Source organism: Panthera leo, chromosome A1 (genome assembly GCF_018350215.1).
Source record: "Panthera leo isolate Ple1 chromosome A1, P.leo_Ple1_pat1.1, whole genome shotgun sequence".
Lineage (NCBI taxonomy): Eukaryota > Metazoa > Chordata > Mammalia > Carnivora > Felidae > Panthera > Panthera leo.
Window position 1 is genome coordinate 124,243,471 of NC_056679.1, and position 17,525 is coordinate 124,260,995.

General features: G+C 39.2%; 1 protein-coding gene and 1 pseudogene across 4 annotated transcripts in view; both read right to left on the bottom strand.

Annotated features, from left to right (window-relative positions):
- The window catches only part of IL6ST (interleukin 6 cytokine family signal transducer), a 55,995-nt gene extending 43,688 nt beyond the window's left edge, over positions 1-12,307 (bottom strand). For 3 of the 4 annotated variants that reach the window (XM_042939154.1, XM_042939132.1, XM_042939137.1), the window contains exon 1: positions 12,092-12,307. The gene's annotated coding sequence lies outside the window, so the exon portion shown is untranslated. Of the gene's footprint in view, positions 1-5,981; positions 6,045-12,091 lie in introns of all 4 variants that reach the window. The other variant, XM_042939146.1, reaches the window with a different exon arrangement.
- A 996-nt stretch (positions 12,308-13,303) lies between these two features.
- On the bottom strand, positions 13,304-14,654 carry LOC122220088 (annotated as a pseudogene).
- Between the last annotated feature and the right edge of the window lie 2,871 nt (positions 14,655-17,525).

The window sequence follows — 17,525 nt, forward strand, 5'->3', positions numbered from 1 at the left end:
TAAGCATCTGACTTCAGCTCAGGTCACGATCTCACAGTTCACGGGATCAAGCCCAGCGTCGGGCTGTGTGTTGACAGCTCAGAGCCTGGAGCCTACTTCAGATTCTGTGTCTCTGGCTCTCTGCCCCTCCCCCACTCACACTCTCTCTTTCAAAAATAAACATTACAAAAAAAACCCCATCTATATATATGTATATATATATAGATGCCTGGGTGGCTCAGTCAGTTAAGTGTCTGACTTTGGCTAGGTCATGATCTCACAGTTCATGGGTTTGAGCACCACGTTGGGCTCTGTGCTGACAGCTCAGAGCCTGGAGTCTGCTTCGGATTCTGTCTCCCTCCCTCTGCCCCCACCTCTGCTCAAGTTCTGTCTCTCAAAAATAAATAAAAGGTAAAAAAATTAAAATATATATGTTCTACATATAAAGTCTTTATTAGAAAATTCTTTTAAGTATATTCTCCCAATCTGTGGCTTATCTTTCCATTCTATTAATTCTTTTTATTTTTTAAAAAAAAATTTTTTTTTTCAATGTTTTTTATTTATTTTTGGGACAGAGAGAGACAGAGCATGAACGGGGGAGGGGCAGAGAGAGAGGGAGACACAGAATCGGAAACAGGCTCCAGGCTCCGAGCCATCAGCCCAGAGCCTGACGCGGGGCTCGAACTCACGGACCGCGAGATCGTGACCTGGCTGAAGTCGGACGCTTAACCGACTGCGCCACCCAGGCGCCCCTATTAATTCTTTTTAAAGAGCAGAAATATTCATTCTAATGAAGTCCAATTTATGAATTAGTGTTTTTGGTATCTAAGCACTAAGAAATCTTTGCCTACCTCAAAGTCCCAAAGGTTTTTTCCTATGTTTTCTAGCTAAAAGTTTTATAGTTTTAGGTTTTATATTTAGGTCTATCAACTATTTCAAAATAATTTCTATATATGGTATAAAGTAGGTATTCAAGTTATTTTCTTTACATATGAATAGCCAATTGTTTCCAAACTGTATGTAGAAAAACTATCCTTTCTCAAGTGAATTACCTTTATACTTTCATCAAAAATCAACTGTCAATATATGTGTGAGTCTGTTTTGGTAATCTTTATTCCATGGCTGGGTAAACATTTTATGTAAAGGGCCAGAGAGAATAAATGTTTTAGGGTTTGTAGATCACAAGATATCTGCTGGAACTACCCAATCTGTTGTTGTGGCACAAAAGCAGCCATAGGTAATACATAAACAAATGGGTGTGGCTGTATTCTAATAATACTTTATTAAAAAAAGGAGGCAGCCTAGATTTCCCCTGTGAGCGCTAATTATCCAATTCCTGCTCTATTCTGTGGCATGATGTATTTGCTTATCTTTATACAACTATTCCAGTCTTGATGACCGTAGCTTTAAGTCTTGATATCAGTGTTCTGGGTGTACTTAAAAAGCAATGCTTTTGCTGGATGGAGTGTTATATAAACGTCAATCTCATTGACAGTATTATTCAAATCTTCTATATCTTTAGTAATTTTCTACTTCCTCTATCAATTATTGAAAAGGGGGTACTGATATCCCCAAAAAGAACTCTGACTTTATTTCTTCTTGCAGTTCTTTCAGATTTTGTCCTATATATTTTGAAGCCACATTATTAGGCACATAAATATAAGGTCTTCCTGATGAATTGACTCTTCCATCATTGTGCAATGATGTTCTTTACCAATGGTAATATTCTTTGCTCTGAAATCTACCTTGACATTATAGACAATCTAACCTTATCTTCATTAGTGTTATGGTATATCTTTCCCCATTCTTTTATATTTAACCTATTTGTTTCTTCATATTTAAAGAGCACTGTTTGTCTTTTGTTGCATTTTATTTGTTTTGGTAACCAGGATACAGTTGTATCTAATCTGACAACCTCTGCTTTTATTGGGTATCTAGGCCACTTACATTTAATATCATTATTGAAACAGTTGGGCTGAAAGCTATCATCTTTGTATTTGTTTTTTACTTATTTAACCTCTTGTTTCCCTTTTCTTCTTTTACTGTCATGTGTTCACTTAATTACTTTTTTTTTTATCATTTCCATTTTGTCTTCCTTGTTAGCTTATAAGCTATTAAGTCTTTGTTTTGTTATCTTAGTGGTTACTTTAAGGTTTATAGTACACACAGTATAGTATAGACAACTTATTAGTCTACAAGTGATGTTATAGCACCTCATGCACAGTAAAGTACAAAACAGCATACATCCATTTCTCTCCTCTTGATCTTTATACTATTTTTGCCATACAACTTACTTTTGTATATTTTATAAACTTCACATGTAGTTTACAAATATTATAAACCATGCTGTCACTATTTTTTAAAATAATTATTGTAAGAGAAGACTAAATAATATAAAAATCTTGTACATTTATCCATATCACTACCATTTCCAGAGTTTTTCATCCTTTGTCTGGGTCCACATTTCATCTGATACTTTCATTCTGCCTGAAAGACTAAAAAAAAAAAAAAAAATATCTATCTATCTATCTATCTATCTATCTATCTATCTATATATATATATATATATGGCAGCAGACCCCCACTTGTAGTGGGTCTTGTAGTGTGAGTCTGCTTGTAGTCACACTTGTAGTGTGGGTCTCCTGGTGATTAAGTCTTTATATATCTAAAAAGCATTGCATTATTATTTTTCATAGGTATTTTCACTGGGTATAGATTCTGAATTGATAGTTTTTTCTTTCAGTACTTAAAAATGTAGCTATTAACTTCTTGCATGCACTGTTTCTAATGAGAAATCTACTATCATCCTTGTCTTTCTTCTTTTGGATGAGAAGTCTCTTATTTTCCTCTGGATGAATCTAAGTTTTTTGTAACTAGTTTATCACTAACTTTGAGCAACTGGACTACAACATACCTTGGTATAGTTTTCATCGTGTTTCTTATGCTTAGAGTTGGCTAAGCTTATTAGATCTGCTGGTTTATAGTTTTCATCAAATCTAGAAAAATTGTGGCCATTACTTCTTTGAATATATTTATCTCTGACCCTCCTGCTCCTATCCTTAAGGATTCTAACGTTTTTTATTTATTATTGAGAGACAGAGAGAGACGGCATGAGCATGGGAGGGACAGAGAGAGGAAGGAGACACAGAATCTGAAGCAGGCTCCAGGCTCTGAGCTGTCAGCACAGAGCCTGACACAGGGATGGAACCCACAAAACACTAGATCATTACCTGAGCTGAAGTTGTACACCCAACCAATCAAGCCACCCAGGCGCCCCCATCCTTAAGGATTCTAATAACATGTATTATCAGGATGCTTGAAGTAGTCCCACAGCTCAGTGATGTGAGCTGTAAGTCCATTTTTTTCTTTCTTTCTAGGTTTTATAATTTCTACCGCTATGTCTTTAAGTTTACTAATTTCTTCCTCTGCAATGTCCAGTCTGCCATTAATCCTAACTTATGTATTTTCCATCTTACACAATGTTATTTGTCATCTCTAGAAGTTCAATAGGGTCTTTTTCATATTTTCTATAACCATACTTAGATTTTTAAACATACAGAACATAGTCATATAATTATTCTAATTTCTTTGGTAATTTTATCTGTGTTGGCCCTGGGTGAGCTTTAATTTTTCTTATTATATAATGTACTTTCATGCTTCTTGGCATGCCTGATAATTTTTGACTGTATGCCACTGAATTTCACCTTATTTGCTATTGGATTTTTTTGTATTTCTACAGTGTTTAGAAAAAAATTTTTTTTAACATTTATTTATTTTTGACAGAGAGAGAGACAGAGCATGAGCGGGAAAGGGGCAGAGAGAGAGGGAGACAGAGAATCCGAAGCAGGCTCCAGGCTCTGAGCTGTCAGCACAGAGCCCAACACAGGGCTCGAACTCACAGACCGCGAGATCATGACCTGAGCCGAAGTCGGATGATAAACTGACTGAGCCACCCTGGTGCCCCTAGAAAAAATTTTTTTAATGTTTATTTATTTTTTGAGAGAGACAGAGAATGAGCACAAGCCAGAGGTGGGGTGGACAAAGAGAGGGAGACACAGAATCCAAAGCAGGCCCCAGGTTCTGAGCTGTCAGCACAGAACTCAAGGTGGGGCTCGAAACAATGAACTGTAAGATCATGACCTGAGCAGAAGTCAGATGCTTAACCGACTGAGCCACCCAGGTAGCCCCTGTACTTCTATACTTTTGAGCTTTGTTCCATGACACAGTTAAGTTACTTGGAAACAGTTTGGTCCTTTCACATCTTGCTTTTAAGATGCATGGGTATCTACGTATTTACCCAAACAATTAAAAAAAAAAGATTAATACAAAGGAATACATGCACCCCAATGTTTATAGCAGCATTATCTATAATACCCAAATTATGAAATAGCTTAAGGGTCCACTAACTGATGAATAAAGAAGATGTGGTATATATATACACATCAGAATATTACTCAGCCATCAAAAAGAATGAAATCTTGCCATTTGCAACAGCATGGATGGAGCTAGAGAGTATTATGCTAAGCAAGATTCAGTCAGAGAAAGACAAATACTGTGTGATTTCACTCATGTGGAATTTAAGAAAGAAAACAAATGAGAAAAGGGGAGAAAAAGAGAGGTAAACCAAGAAATAGACTCTAGCTAATAAACTGACAATTATTAGAAGGGAGGTAGGTGTGGAGACAGGTGAAAATGGGGATTAAGAAGTGTACCTGTGATGACTTCCAGGTGTTGCATGCAAGTGTTGAATCACTATATTGTACACCTGAAAGTAATACCATACTGTATTTTAACTAACTGGAATTTAAATAAAAATTAAAAAAAAATACACTGTGTAGGATGGGAGCAGTGCTTATTCTAGGGCGATTTATTCCCTACTACTGAGGCAGGATCCTTCCGTGTACTCTCCAATGTCCCAGGAATTAGGGTTGGTTTCCAACCTGGCTGGTGAGGACAGGTACCATTCCTGACTCTATGGAAGGATCAACGCTGTTATCTTTACCGTCTCCAGGAGGTTCTTTCCCTGACATGTTTCTTTACATGCATGCACTGGTCAGTACTCAGCTGAACAGCTGAATGGGACATCTGAAGCTTTCAAGAGTTCTCTAGTATTCTGTTCTGTCAACTCTAGCACCTTTGTTATTCCAGGCCATTTCTGGAAATCCAAGAGAATCCACATCCATGGGACTTACCCTGCATTCCTACCTATGCCATGGCCTGGAAAGTTTCTCAACGTACTAGGATAGTGCAGTCATAGGGTTCATCTTATTTGTTTCCAATCTATCAAGATCACTGCCTTTGATTATCCAGTGTCAAGTGTCTTATCAATGCTTCATGTGTTTTTCCTATTCTATGGCTGTTTCAGGCAGGAGGGTAAATCTTATCCTTATTATCCTACTTTGGCCGTGAGTCCAAGGTGCACAGTCACTTGGATAACAAATCAAACAAGGATTACATGATAAAACTATTATCAAACTGTGATGAGTACTGGTGTGAAAAATCCTAATTAAAGCATTGCAAGTTTATTCTAGCAATGTACATGAACACAAAACAAAACAAAAACCATAAATACTAACAAGTATTTAGCCTAAAAATATAAGTATAGTCCAATATGCAAAAAGATAACATTGCTATCCATCATATTTATTAAAAGAAGAAAACTATATAATCATTCCAATAGATGCTTGAAAAGCATCTGATAATATTCAAAAGCTTCACTTAAAATTTAAAAATAACAACAAAGTGTCAGAAAACTACGACTGAAAGAGACCATCCACTTGATGAAGTATAATAAAGAAGAGGATGGGTTCTGGAATCAGACTGCCTATGTTCAAATTCCAGCTCCTTAATTTTGTATAACATCTTAGCCAAGTTATTTGATATCCCTCACTTTCATTTTCCTTACCTGTAAAATAAGGATAACACTACCACCTACCCACATACTACCTAGGACTTTTGGGAAGACTAAGCAAGTCAATAAATGTGAAGTGCTTAAAACTTACCTGGCTGACAAGTATGTACTCAATAAATGGTCATCTGTGGTAGCACAGTACTTTATCAGAAGCCTACAATAAACATCATATTTAAAAATAAGAATTAGAGGGCTGCCTGGATGGCTCACGTGGTTAAGCATCCGACTCCTGATTTCCTCTCAGGTCATGATCTCAGGGTTCATGAGATTGAGCTATGCATTGGCTCTGTGCTCCCATAAGGGAGGCTTCTTGGGATTCTCTCTCTCTCTCTGCCCCTCACATGCTCTCAAATTAAATAAAATTAAAAAAAAATTAGATGCATTCCTGTCAAAGTCAGAATTCAAACAAGATGCTTGGAGTCATCACTTATTCAATACTGTTCTAGAGGGCTTAACTAAAAATAGAACAAATAAATATGATATAAAAATGGAAAAAGAAAAACGTATAAATACCATCTATTAAGAAAAAGAATGAGAATCAAATGACAAACTACCACAACTACTGAGAGTTTAATAAACAAAAGATCATCAAAAAACATAGACAGCTCTCCTATACATCACTAATAACCAATTAGAAATGTAAAAGAAAAAATCCTATTCACAACACCATCAAAAACTATAATATATCTAAGAAAAAAAATCTAATCAGAACTATGTAAAAAAAAACCAACTATGTAATAACTTTATACAGAAAAGTATAAAAGCTTACTAAACAGCTCATTAGGAAGACTTAAATATCATGGAATGAAAAACAAAATATATATAATAGAGACATCAGTTCTTCACAAATTAACATATTAATGCAATACAATTTTAATCCAAATTGCAAAGTGGTTTATTACAAAAATTTACAAACCAATTTAAAATTTCATATGAAATATTAGATAATAGCCAAAAACCTACTTTCAAAAGGAAAAATAAACAGAATATTGCTGTATCATCTGTTAAGACATACTTTGTTATAGTAATCAAAACATGGCATTGGCATATGAATAATTCTACCAATGGTACAAAACAAAAAATCCAGAAATAACCCATGTACATTTAAGAATTTAATTATCTGATTAAAAAAAAAAAGCATCTCTTATCACTGGGGAAATAAAGGACTATTTAATAAATAGTATTGGGACAGCTGGCTCCACAAGCAAAAAGATAAAGAGCTCTACTTCATCACAGATACATACACTCCAAATTGATTACGGACCCAAATGCAAAAGCAAAATTTAAGAGTATTGGAAGAAAATACAGAGTATGTTTACGACCTTAGAGAAGAAGGCCTCTTACAAATTACCACTGTTTTAGACATATGAAAAGGCCTAAAGAGTATTGTGACAACCATCCATGCTCTCACTACAAACTAAGAAATAAAACTTAACAAATAATAGCTGAAGACACATAAACAACCTTCTCTTAAGAAGTTCAAAGTTTACAGGGTAGACTATGCACCCAATGCTACAGAAGCATATAGAAGAACTCAATTCAGAAAGGGCCCAGGAAGGCCCAAATATGAAATATGAGTAAAGGTTTTTCTAAACAGAGAAAACAGTATACACATTAGCTATGTCATCTTTGACTCTAAATGTCAAATGAGGATTATCAATGGCAAAATTCCAGCACATGCCAGTGTACAAACCAGAGCTGTACTATCTGAAACATAGCTGTGATGAGTTTACTTTGTGTTAGGAAATAGAGGTGAGGGAATATATACTAGAGAACATCCAACAAAAAACAGATTGTGCAGACAACCTATATGAAATGCACTATTCAGAAGTAAATATACAAATCTACCTCAAAGCAGAGGATGAAACTGAGTAAACAGAAAATGAAAATTTGGAGGTAGAACACCCAAATTTTAACCGGACAACAGATTTATTGTGCTGAAAGGAATAAAGCTCCTGCTCTGGGTATGTTTACATACACAACTTTGAAATGATAATCTATACTATAGGCACATTTCAACAGATGAAGCTCTCTTAAGTCATGATCAAGTAGCTAACTTCTCATTAAATCTCATTAAGATATACTAGTCAGACAGAATAAAAGAGACTATAACCATTGTGACAATACCAAAAGTGTTTCTGAAACATTCCATATTGTTGACTATCTTTGCTTCCTGAATTTCTTTTATCTCCTGGTTTCTATGTAACAATATTATGTTGTTGAAATCTTTCCTTTGTCTATTTTACTGTCTCCTTCATTGAATTCTCTGCTAGGTTTTATCTCCTGGCTATGAATGGAGCCAAGACTATTTAGGATCTACTACTTATTTTTTAAGTTTATTTATCTATTTGTGGGGGGGCAGAGAGGGAGAGAGAATCCCAAGCAGGGGTCCCGCCCTGTCAGTGCCCCAACGCAGGCCTTGAACCCATGAACTATGAGATCATGACCTGAGGGGAAATCGAGACACAGTCACTGAACTGACTGAGCCACCCAGGCAGACCTAGGATCTACTATTTTTAAAAAATACTAACTTCTTTGAAGATACATGACTTGAACTATCATCTTCAAACAAAGTAATTTCAAGAATTCTGGCTGGAAACTTTCTTTTGATTCCAGTTATATATCACTGTCTTGGATATTCTGCTTCTGACTCAAATAGAAAGGTCTAAAAACAATACACACATATTGTATACATATATACACACATACATAAATGCACCCGCTTTTTACAAAAGTCACAGTACTCATCTTTTTACCCCATCTAAGACCACCCTCCTTGAACTGCCTAAGTCAATGGGGTCCATTGTTGTCCCTTATCTATTAAATTCTAGCTTGTCCAGTCTTCTTTCATGATGTCTTTCTCATTTGTCTCTTCTTTTCTACCCACTACCATGACCCATGTAATCTAGGCACTGACCATCTTAGTACTTATCACTGCCTTCCTGCTTCCAGTCTCTTTCCATCCTCCAAATCATTCTGACATTATAGGTGGATGAATCTATTTATGACATTACTTTAAACTTGTCATTCTTTTCCTTAAAAGAGGAAACTTAAATGGTGAATATTAATGCCAAATATTTTAGCTATTTAAGAGTCTAAAAATTTGGCTTCATGTGCCTGTCTCACTTATCTTCTCCAATATTTAAAATCTATTCTGGAGAGGCCTGGCTGACTCAGCCATAGAGCATGTGACTCTTGATCTAGGGGTTGTGAGTTCAAACTCCACGTTGGATGTAGAGATTAAAGAATAAATAAATAAATAGTAAAGTCTCTTCTAAAAACCCCCTCTACTCAGACTTTCCTCAAGCTATCCCACCATGATAGACCTAAAGAGAAGAGCAAACAATCTAATGAAGCTTTCATTTTACTTGACCTCATCTTGCCATTCACAATCTGATCTACATTTTATCACTCCCGACTAGCCACTCCTAGCCACTAAGTTCAAGCCACTGCAAACTACTAGACTTTCTCTAACACAGTTATTTCAGAGTTTTTACATCTACATATCCTATTCCCTGTCTCTAGAATGTCTTTTCCAGACTCTGCTTTGTACTGTGTATAACTCAGATGAAACATCATCTCTCCTGTGGAATTTCCCCCCACTCCCACAAACATCTTTGTTCCCAATGCACTGGAGTACCGTTCGGTAACAGGACTAGTAACACTGTACTTCGTATGCCTTGATATTCTCAGAATCTAAGATACTTTGAGGCACATAGAGGACAATTAAGAGTGGGTTTTAAAAGACTTTCTGGTATGGTCATATTATTCTAGTCACTGACATTCAAGTATACTACATGAAGAGACAGTATACGCATCACAGTTAAGAGCTCAGATTCTGAAGCCAGGCTGTCTAGGTATGAATTTTGGATCTACCTCTTATTAACTCTGTGGCATTAGACAAATTAACCTCTCTTTGCTTTAGCTGCTCTCCTTGTAAAAGGAAGATAATAACATTTACCTCCCAAGGTTATAAGGAATAAAAGAATTAATATGGGCAAAGAGCTCAGAAAAGTGACTGGCATAAAGTAAGCATTACATATGTGCTGGATATAATATAGCTTGGTTATTTCTGACCCTTTCTACACAGACCTCTATTTGGAATGGGTTTCCTTCATTTTTCTCCTTATCCAAACTTTACAAAGTTTTCAAGTCTGACCTCTGCTCAGTCTTTTGTGATCATTCCAAACCTTAAATAATCCTGGATTTATATATCTACAGCATTTTCTGTATCATCCTGCATCTAATTAAAACTGCCTTGAACCCTTGCAATTTTTCATGCATTTATTTGTCAGCTCAATTTCTGTAAACTCTATCAATGTTCTGACAATATTTCCTGCATCTTTGTGAATTCCTGGAGCCAGTTGTGTTTAGTATTTGTTGTGTAAAATAATAAATAGACTAGAAACTTCAACTCTGATCATACTGCCTTTACAATCAAAGAAATGGAGAAGGCTATGAGAACATTCCACACATTTCTCTAGGAGCCAAGCTGTATTAGGGACAGGGAATCCTGACTCCTGTTAAAATAAGAAGCACTCAAATAAGTTTTTTTGGCGGGGGGTGGGGGAGGATGGGAAACCCTCTCTGTAGAACAGTTATGGGGGAGTCCAAAGTTCTCAAACTGTAGTAGTGGACCCTCCATGAGAAATGTGTCAGCATGACAAAATGACCAACAGCAAGTACAGGACGTGCAATTACATAGATCTAGGTTTCAACGGACCCTGAGCCTCAGTTTCCTTCTTTATAAAATGGGTACTGCAACATCTCCTTCATAGGTATACAATAATCAAAATTGCCCTAACATTTAACTCCACTGCAAATTCCCTTAGGAAAATGTTGAAATAATGTGAAAACACTGCAACTCGTAAATAAAAATGAGAACACTGTACACATTTTTCATTACATAAGAAAATATCTTAAGTTAGCTGGCGGCAGTACTGTAATATTCTAAATTACCTCTGAGAAAATTAAACGTGCATAATATTGTCAATTATACAGACATGCAAAGAGCGAAAAATTCCACTACAAAACTTATTCTCCTTTTCTCACACTTTCTCCATCCTGTAATTTTTTTCTTCCACTTGTGATTAAAAACAAGTGTTCAAAATTATCCCCCCCCCCAAAAAAAAACAGCTGGAAAGCATGATTTAACTTAATATCAAGTTGGTTCTATAAATGTAAAATTCCATTTACAGTCCAAAAATACTTCCAAATGGGAATTATCATGAATTTAAGAAATTAAGATAATGGCGAACAGCTCATATGATGATCTGAGTCAGGAATTTCAAATTAAGAGTTGTCCAACTTGAAGCTGGCACTCACACAGTCTAAAGGGTTTGTTTACAGCACTGACTTAACCAAAGGCTTCAATCTTTTAGAAGAGTCACCCTGGCATTCTAATCACTACTTATTTTAAAGCAGTGTAATCGGTGAAATGACCCCATACCAACTACACAGATTAAACCGAAATGGGTGTCCTTTCTTAAGGTAAAAAGAACAAAAGTGGCAAGTCTTACTTCTAACCTGATATTTTTTTCAAAGAAAAAATAGTTATGAATAAAATGCTGTCCATCTCCTAAAAAACAGAACCTTGCTGCGTGGAATAACCTTTAAGCTTGGTGAGGAGGGGTGAAATTTTAAAGATGAATTTGGTGCTTTTTCAGATACAGCGTTAGGTGGGATTCGTTAGAACCGGTACACGTTAGAGATAAAAAGAATAAAGACGTCAGTTTAAAATGTTTTAAGATGAACTTCCAACAGTGTTGAAACATTACAATTTCAGGATGAAAAGACGGCTTTGGGGAAGAGAAATTAACCTCCAGGTAGAAAATGAAGAGTCAAATGCGGGGCTAGAGGAATTAAAGGGGCAAAAAGTGGGGACTTGGGGGCGAGGGCCTGAGAAGGGTACGTGTGTGTGTGTCCGCGCGCTGGAGGTAAGGTATGCGCTTAGGGTTGAGAAATGTAGGTGACAAAGTTGTAGAGATCAAATTCGGAGGTGTGCGAATAGGGAAAGGAACCAGGAATGTGGGGATTTCCAGACTGGGATTAACAAATTTAGGGCTCGCGCGCTGTTGGGGCGCCCCTCTCGCGAGGGAGGGTGGCCCTCTCCAGTGCCAGGTCTCCGGGCCCGAACGCCCGGACCTATAGCCCTCACCCTCCCGCTACACGGCCCTTCACTTGGCCACGGAACCTCCTCACCTCAGGCCCCGGCGCCTCGCTCCTCCGCTTCTGTACAGCGCACGACTACCTCGGTGCCAGGCCGGGCCCGTGGGCCGCGCAGCCGCGGCCTCCGGCTCAGCTACGCCCGGGCGTTCCCCGCGCGGCTCCACGGGCCTCTCGGTTCCTCGCCTCGGCTCCGGCTCGCTCCCGGCTCCTTCCCGCAGACGCGGCACGCGGCCCTCCTCCCACGGTGGGGCGCTGCGCCCCCTGACCCCGCCCCGCAGCGCCCTCGCCGCGCCCCGCCTCCGGACTTAGCGACTGTATGCTGATTGGCCCCAGAGAGACCCTGCGCGCCCGGGCATTGGGTCGGCTGCAGCCCGACGGCAAAGGGGCGGGACACCAGGCAGCTGCGATTCCCGTAACGAGGCTCCCGGCGTCCGGGATTCCGGTGGCTGCGCCCGCGTCGCCTCTCCTAGACCAGATCGAAGGGTTCCCCCCCACCTCCCCTCTGCGGGCGGAAAGAGCGGAATGTTCCATTTTTCCGTGGAATAACGGGGTCGTGAACTGAAGCCCGGGTGCTTTTTATGCCTGCCGCCATCCCTTCTAGCCGCGGTTTCTTCGGCCTTCCTTCTCAGCCTTCCCTGAGGGACTCTGTGCCGCGAGGGACCGCCGGCCACCCTTAGGGACAGAGGAGGTGTGGGAACTCCCCGGGGAAAATGAAGAGTCCGATGGTCGTGACTGGACACCAGATTACCGCAGATCGTGGGGGCGCCGGCCTTGGTCCAACTCTTACACAAACGAACCTTGCCACGATATATATTTTTAACTTACTAAATGAGTTGGTTGTGATTGATCAGTGAACCCCAGAGCTGGTGACACACCAAGAAACTAGTTTTTCTTTGCGGTTTGCACCTCCTAATCTGTGATAAAAATACCTAGCAAAAACTAATTTCATTACATTCCTCCCCCGCCTGGGAAATGGGCCTTCAGGCTCACCGTGATTTTTTTTTTTTTTTTTTTTTTTTTTTTTTTTTTTTTTCATTTAAGACAGGGAATACTTTATTCAAACCCATCAGAGAAATGGACAGCCTGGATCTATAACAAAGAGTTGTGTTTTAAAGCATATGTCAGTAATTGTATATGAGAGTATACAATGTTACATACAAAGTAACTGATCAGAGCACAACTTTTCAGTATTCAAAACAGAATAAGCTTCCCTGTAAAAGCAGTACCTTTGTGACATTTTTAACTTTAGTTTTCCTCTCCTTCCTCTTCACCATCTCCTTCAACAGAATCCACACCAACCTCCTCATAATCCTCAAGGGCAGCCATGTCCTCATGGGCCTCAGAAAACTTTCTTTTCCTGCATGCCCTCACCCACATAGCAGTGAAAAAAGGCACGCTTGGCATACATCAGGTCAAACTTGTGGTCCAGGCGAGCCCAGGCCTCAGCAATGGCTGTGGTGTTGCTCAGCATGCACACAGCTCGCTGTACTTTGGCCAGGTCTCCACCAGGTACCACAGTGGGATGCTGGTAATTAATACTAACTTTGAAGCCAGTGGGACACCAGTCCACAAACTGGATGGTACCCTTGGTCTTGATGGTGGCAATGGCAGCACTGACATCTTTGGGAACCATATCACCACAGTACAACAGGCAGCAAGCCATGCATTTACCATGGCAAGGGTCACATTTCACCATCTGGTTGGCTGGCTCAAAGCATGCATTGGTGATCTCTGCTACAGAAAGCTGTTCATGGTAGGCTTTCTCAGCAGAGATGACAGGGGCATACATGGCCAGAGGGAAGTGGATGCAGGGATAGGGCACCAGGTTGGTCTGGAATTCTGTCAAATCAACATTCAGAGCTCCATCAAATCTGAGGGAAGCAGTGATGGAAGACACAATTTGACCTATCAACCTATTTAGGTTAGTGTAGGTTGGGCGTTCAATATTGAGGTTTCTATGACAGATGTCATAGATGGCCTCATTGTCTACCATCAAGGTACAATCAGAGTGCTCCAGGGTGGTGTGGGTAGTGAGGATGGAGTTGTAGGGCTCAACTACAGCAGTGGAAACCTGGGGAGCTGGGTAAAGAGAACTCCAGCTTGGACTTCTTGCCATAATCGACAAAGAAACGTTCCATCAGCAGGGAGGTGAACCCGGAACCAGTTCCCCCTCCAAAGCTGTGGAAAAACAAGAAGCCCTGAAGACCCATGCACTGGTCAGCCAGTTTTGAATTCAGTCCAAGACAAGGTCAATGATCTCCTTGCCAATGGTGTAGTGCCCTCAGGCATAGTTATTGGCAGCATCTTCCTTGCCTGTGATGAGCTGCTCAGGATGGAAGAGCTGGCGGTAGGTGCCAGTGCGAACTTCATCAATGACTGTGGGTTCCAGGTCTACAAACACTGCCCTGGGCACATGCTTGCCAGCACCCGTCTCACTGAAGAAGGTGCTGAAGGAGTCATCTCCTCCCCCAATGGTCTTGTCACTTGGCATCTGGCCATCGGGCTGGAAGCCGTGTTCCAGGCAATAGAGCTCCCAGCAGGCATTGCCGATCTGAACACCAGCCTGGCCAGCGTGGATAGAGATGCTTTCACGCATGGTTGCTGCTTTGCGGCTGCCGAGCAGATGGTGGAGAGGAGGAGAGGTTGTTGCTTCTTATAGCGCGACTCTTAGGCAGTCGATGTAAGAGAACCTGCAGATTTTTTTTTTTTCCTAAAGCAAGATGAGGAACTTAAAAGATAAGCTGTGTGTGTGTGTGTGTGTGTGTGTGTGTGTGTGTGTGTGTAAAGAAACACACGAGAGGCCAGGGCCTTTTGCAGAAAAATGACAGTCTGTAGGAGGGCAATATACCTATAAATTAACAATTATAAAGTTTTTCATTACATTGAAGATCCAGAGTAAAACGCAGGATATACTATGATCTTTTTGTTGTTCAGATAATTTTTAAAAGACAGAGAAGTAGGTCTAGTGTTAAGGGAGTCCCAAGCAAACTTGGAGATGGCGCTCTGACATAGAGACAAGGCTTCAGTGTGTTCAGCTTGCTGCTCCTCATCATCCCGTGGCTAATTTACAGAGTGTGGCTGGATTGTATTCTAGTTCTGCCATTTATAGGGGTGTTTAAAATAAACATATAACATCTAGTTAAGTTAAAATTTTTATTTAGATCTAGCAAACATTTATTTAGAGGCAATGTGTAGTGGTTAAGTGTACCTTCTGCTTCCAGATGACCTGAGGTTGCATCCTGGTGCTGTCCCTTACCATGTCTGTAACCTTTGGCAGGTCATCTTGGTTTCTTTATCTGCAAAATGAGAATAAGGGTACCAACCTAATAGGGTTGCTGTAGAGGTTAAATGAGTTAAAATAGATGAGGTGCTTTGTATATAGTAGGTGCTAAATAAATTTATAGTCATTAAATGTCTGTTATGTCAATGCTTCCTAAATCTTTCACATCACAGCATATATTGAAAATGATATTTCTCTGGCACAGGGAATAAAGTCAGAAGGAATAAGTATCTCACATCACACTAGTCTGCCTTGTGCACTGGTCAAAAAAGCAAAAGACTGAGTTAGTCCCTTTGTGGGTATCTCTGTACTGCCTTAGTCCAGCCCTAACCTCTAAGAAACTCACATTTTGTGGGGATAAACTCCTGGGCTAAAAGAATGAATCAATATTGGAGAAATATTTTTCAGAACAGGAAGAGCCCTTCTGCCTTGGCTGGAATTCTAGGACTTGGCAAACATCTCTTTAGGGTAGTGGCCCAAAATGACCACTTTTACATTAAGGATTTGTCATGAGAAAGCCCTGTAAAAATTCAATAATAAGTGGGATAAAATGACATATCAATCAAGAACTTTCCAAGTATACCTTAGGATCATGTGGGATTTCACATGTATCAAAAGTGGAGAGTTGGGAAGTGTACAGTGAGAGAGCAACACGAGGACAATGAGGTGACTTGAGAGTAGGTGAACAAAGCTAGGAAAAAATGCTATGTGACAAAGGTTATATATGTCTGAGAGAAATTTTGCCTGCTTGCTATTTGCATACAGTTGGCCCTCATCAAGATAGCCATTTACTTCCTTGCCTGTGCCCAACTGTGTTTCCGAAACTCTGTGTCAGCCTTGGAACTATCCCCATGTCCTGCCCCAGCCTAATGATTTCAGCAAACATGATAATGACTCAGTTAGCACCCTGACCTCACAATTTCTCATCTTTCTCTGTTCCAATCATCTTCAACTTCACGCTATCAGAAACCCACAGATGTAGCCACTCCTTGAATCCAGTCATCAGATGAAATTACTCCACCTGCAAAATTTTCAATTGTTAAGTTTCTTTCTACCCACAGCCACCTACTCTTGGACCTCTCTTACTCCCTCACTCCCACTTACTCTGTGATTTGTCCTCAGCGTGACCTCTAGTCTTGGTTCTCAAAGTTTATTAGTTATTTCCTACCTTCACTTTATCTCACTAAACTGTGGGAACCCTTTTAGCAACTTTCTTAACTGCATTCTTACTAGTATCTTCAATCCCCTTGACCTTCAGCCATATTTACCTTATCAATACTATTTCCTAACTATCCCTTGTGCTTGAACTACCAGCCCCACCCTGACATTTATTCCTAGCACGGAATCTTATTTCATTATTCCCTGGGAAAAACCAATACCATCGTTTGTGAGCAATCTTATCTTTTCCCCAATTTAGGAGGCAACTGTATATCCTTTTCTTCTTTTCCCACTGCCTTATTCCTTTAAAAGGTTTCCTCCTCCTGTGTTCTGGGTCCTACTCTTACCAATTTCAGTCCCCTAGTTTAATGTTTTTCATTATTAGCATAAAATACTTTAGAAAGTTTAAAAATTAAATATTTAATTCAAACTATTAAACTAAAAATTTTTACTAAATTATTAAATTTAAAAAAATTAAATATTTTATCAATGGTGAGTTGGGGACATCTTGGGGACCCCAAATCTTTGTAACCTAATAGCATGTGATTCACCAAGAAAAATGAAAAGTAATTCAAAATAAGTTTCAAAATGGAGCAGTTTCAGCCACACTGTAATCTACTTAATAAGTCTGGGATGAAATATGAACTTAAATCAAGTTGCAACCAAATTTGCAAGCTCAAAAACATGACAAATTCGTTTCATAGCAACAAAACTAAGCATGAATGTGACTTCATTTCAAAAATTTTACTGAAGAATAATATATAATCACTGGGCATTCTGTAAGAGCACAACTTGATAGTTTTTCACAAACTGAGCAGAGCCATATAATGTGCATGTAGATCAAGAAAAAGAACATGACCAACACCCGCAAAAGGAACCTTCTGGTTATTGGAAAGTCACTGGTGACCACTATTCTAACTTCTAACACCACAGTTTTATGGCTATCATTTTAAAATTGAGAATTTAGCAGAAACTTAATTTATTAGTATTTGTTGATTTTATTTCATTTTAATGAATAACTATAGTAGA